Here is a 4,452-nt window from a genome sequence, read left to right as displayed (position 1 = left end):
TCGCATGGCATGACAAGCTGTGGCCAAGCACGGAATATTCAAAATGGCTGCTGGCATGCACTGGAACCCACTGTAGCTTAAATAAGCCACAATTGTGCAAACTAGCCCAGCATTTGAAAACCCTGTTTCCCTTCTTCTGGAATAACCCCAGGGGACACCGTAGGAACAGTTGTCAAGGAAAAGCTCTCTCAGTGCAGAGTTAGAGTCAGTGCAAACCAGTAGTCCATCCTCTCTGCATACCGCTTCCCATACTTGCCATTGGCTGTAAATGGCAAGTTAGTTATGCCATGCTGCAGATCTTAAACATTCTTGTTTAAGGACAATTGCTGCCCTTTAATGGCAGTGAACTGGGACATGAAATAAAGTAAGAAGTATCCACCAGATGAAGCCAATGAGATTTAGACCAGTGGGGTGCCTCCATGAGCGATTTACTCTGAGCTGGCTGTGTTTGGAGGTCGTTAGGGATATATGACGGCGTGGCCACCCAGCAGCCACCCTGGAGCTTATCATGGAAAAAACGGATTTCCTGAGACTGCTTAAAGTCCAATTTTTTTCCGTAAGTCGGGTTCTCCTCGGTATAGTTGCTATGTGCCCCAATCCCCGCATTTACCTTGGCTATGCTAGCCCTGCCCAGGGGTGTGCCTTTCACCATGACCCCAGTCAAGGGGTGTTTCCTATGTGTTTCCCATCCCTGCACAAACCAATTAGTGTCTACTCAGAAGTAACTCCCATTGTGGTCAATGAGGCTTGTCTCCGAAATGTGCACTCCTGGAGTTGCTAGATTCCCATGAATTGAAATAACGCATTTAGGAGCCTTAATGTCAAAGCTTTGAAGCTTTGATGGATCGCATCATCAGCTGATCAGGGCAGTTATTTTAGTGATTGTTCTTTAAGGGAGTAAATAATGCTGGGGGGCGGGGGGGTTAAGAGAGAGAAGGAGATTGTTCCCAGCATCCTCAGTTTCAGGGGCAGTGGCACACTGTGTTCCTTTAGTGATTGTTCTTTATCTGCTGGTGATTTAATGCTGGTGTGGGGGGAGACAGGGATAGAGATAGAAAAGGAGAGTGATTTATGTGGCGACACAGGAGGAAACCTATTGTGATTTTATCAAAGGTGAAAGGGGGAAAGAGCCTGGAGGGGGAGAGCCTCTCTGATTGGTTGAGCAGCCCCTGCCCATCAGATGATGTTCACACCAACCCCACCCCCCGCCTGGAAGTATGTTCTGTTAAGCGACTTTTACTGGTGTGATACACTTGCTCATGGAGCCCTGCCCGGAGCACAGGTGACTCCTTGAAAAATTTGGGTAAGCTATGATTGGTTTCTCCTTCCATCTCCTTCTCTTGTGGTGGAGAAACCCTCCAAGGCACTATGTTATGTTGCATCTGCAAACCCAAAGAATCTGTCTTCTGGCAGTACTCATGACCTGTTCGCATGATCACCTTGGCAGATGGTGGCCATGAGAAAGAGCTCAACCTGGGCCAAATTCCAGTCATGTCAGCTGTGTGTGTCTTCCCCTCCCATTACCATGTGCTGAACTTAATCTGAATTGGCTTTCAGAATGTCGAACGCAAATGTAGTATTCCAAAGGCTGATTTGGGCAAGATCCAGCATGTGGTGTTAATGTTAAGAAGAGGTGGCTTGGGTAAGAATTCTTTTAAAATAAGGCTCCACATAGACAAGAAGCTGATTAAATGACAGCTGTGATCAAGCGTAAACCCACCCTGCAGGTCATGTAGGTGGTTAAAAAAAAAAAGTGGCATGTTTTGCATCGATGCTGTGTAAACAGTGTCTGAGGATTGTAAAAGAAAAGAATGGAGCCAGCCATCTCTTTGTGAGGCTGAAGAGTTATATATCATCTTAAAGAACTGTTAGGAGTTGCCTCCAGCAGCAGCAGCAGCAGCAGCAGCCTGATCAGACTAGCAAAGAGATCTTAACAGATCTCATGGAAGCTTGCGGTCTCTCTCTATAATCTACGTAATCAGGGAGGACAAAAGGCCAACGTTTTCTCCTGAGACGTATGCACTTCCTAATTCAAGAGTAAATCATGCTGAATAAGAATGAAAAGTCATAAACTGTAATCAGATTGGCAGCTTAAGCCAAGGTGCAGGAGAGTATATGCTACTCTGCAGTGAAGTGTAAATCCTATACATGATGAACAAAGATAACAGAAATTCATGGGAAATTTGGGGGATGACTAGTCTTCTCAAACCTGCTGCTGTAACTCAGAATTCCTGACAACTGCCTGCAGGGAGCTACTGCCTGTTTCTAATTTGCTGGGCTGCACTGAGATGTTAAAGACATAATTGCCGTGAAAGTGGGAGGGATCAAAATTATATATGGCTAAGTCCAAGTTTCCACAAGTCACTAATGGTGTCGAGGGGCTCCATTTCAGGCTTTGATCCTAACACAAAGTACTTGCAAATAATTGCTGCTGAAATCAACAGAGTCTACTTACAAATGTATGTGTTTAGGCCCAACGTGCAAGAGAGTGCCTTAATTTCAGTGGGACAGGGTTTCTCAGTGGGTCTCTTATGGGACCGCTGAGGCTTGGCCTTTCCTCCTCCTTGCCAGTCACTTTTGTTTCAACAGTTTTGTCTCCAATTGACTTTACAGAGGATAGTCCGCTATCTGAACTTCCAGTCGAAGTTTGGTTTTGGAATAAAGAGCCATACGAAGGGAGAATTGGGGTACTGAAGTTGCCCATCAACAGTGAGCAGCATCTGAACAGCAGACCGAGCAAGCAGGCATATGGGTCAGCTAGTCACAGTCTTCTCCTTATGATAATATGTATTGTATTTCTTTTTAAAGTACAGTAACTATTTTTAAATTTGCAGCTATGTATAAAAATCAGCATATGCAAATTTTATGCAAATTGCTGTCCTCTTCGGTGATGAGGCAGTCCAAATAAAATCCATACCAATTAAAATGGAAGAGAGTCGAGGCAGTTAGAAAGTAATTTTAGTTGGCAGGTCAGAGGAGTTATACCAGGTGTGGGAGGAGGTCAAGTTTGCAGGATCTACTTTGTTTCTTACTAGAACCCCAAGAGGAAACTGGGTTGGGACCATCCATGATAAGACTGGATGCTGGATGTGTGGAGATGAAAATGGGGCCAAGAGGCAGGAAAATAAAACCAAATGGCAAAGCAATCTTCTGATTTAAATTCTTAGTGCAATAGAGAAGGTGAACAAAAAACTAAGATCATGGCATCTGGCCCCATCACTTCCTGGCATATAGAAGGGGAAGAAGTGGAAGCAGTGACAGATTTTACTTTCTTGGGCTCCAAGATCACCGCAGACGGTGACTGTAGCCACGAAATTCAAAGACGCTTGCTCCTTGGGAGGAAAGCTGTGGCAAACCTAGGCAGCATAGTAAGAAGCAGAGACATCACCTTGCCAACAACGGTCCGTCTAATCAAAGCTATGGTTTTCCCAGTAGTAATGTATGGCTGTGAGAGAGCTGGACTATAAGGAAGGCTGAGCGCCGAAGAATTGATGCTTTCGAACTGTGGTGCTGGAGAAGATTCTTACGAGTCCCCTGGACTGCAAGGAGGTCAAATCAGTCCATCCTAAAGGAAATCAACCCTGAGTGCTCATTGGAAGGACAGATACTGAAGCTGAAGCTCAAATATTTTGGCCACCTAATGCGAAGAGAAAACTCTCTGGAAAAGACCCTGATGCTGGGAAAGACTGAAGGCAAAAGGAGAAGGGGACGGCAGAGGATGAGATGGCTAGATAGCATCACTGATGCAATAAATATGAACTTGAGCACACTCTGGGAGAGAGCGCAGGACAGGAAGGCCTGGCGTGCTATGGTCCATGGGGTCACGAAGAGTCGGACACGACTGAATGACTGAACAACAACAAAAAAAGCCAGCACAGCATCAGCATCTTTGTCCTGGGGCCCCTCCCTCCTTACAAACTGAGTGCCAAGGAGTCCAGCACCTATGAGTTGTGACAAGGCCATACAGACTCCAAGTCCCCCGTGTCAAGCCATCAACCATTATCTAAGTGCAATGGCTTCCATTTGGCAATCCCAGAAGATATGCGGCCAGAAATATGGATTGCACAGGAATTACGGTGCATTGGAGATGAATTTAATGCTTCCTACTGTCTAAGAAGGGGTTTCTTGGATTACTAAGCAGTAAACTATCAGATCATAATTTTGTTCCTGTTGCATTACATTGTCCGCCTCATATGGAGAATGCAGTGATTAATGCTTCAAGAGGCAATTGGAATTGTTTACTTGTTTCCAGCAATAGCAGCCATGAACAGTGTCTCTGGATGCAGGTCCTTCCTGTTTTTAAGGAACATCTAGCACATTAAAAGGAGCTGGAAGACTCCGTATCATGCAGTGTTGGCCTTTTTTGTTTTGAGAAAAGCAAGTTAACAAATTACGATGCGTTTTTGGAAATGGACCACCTTTTTAAAAAGCAGGATTTCATGTGAGAGTACA

At 45.1% G+C, this 4,452-nt stretch overlaps 1 pseudogene; it reads left to right on the top strand.

Moving 5' to 3' along the window:
- Nucleotides 1–3,134: 3,134 nt before the first annotated feature.
- Nucleotides 3,135–4,209, top strand: LOC146338408 (bcl-2-like protein 11; annotated as a pseudogene).
- The last annotated feature ends 243 nt before the right edge of the window (nucleotides 4,210–4,452 follow it).

Source organism: Heloderma suspectum, chromosome 9 (genome assembly GCF_057233095.1).
Source record: "Heloderma suspectum isolate Gila_16-S chromosome 9, 16-S_ref, whole genome shotgun sequence".
In the NCBI taxonomy this organism is placed as follows: domain Eukaryota; kingdom Metazoa; phylum Chordata; class Lepidosauria; order Squamata; family Helodermatidae; genus Heloderma; species Heloderma suspectum.
This window is presented reverse-complemented; position numbering and strand designations above follow the sequence as displayed.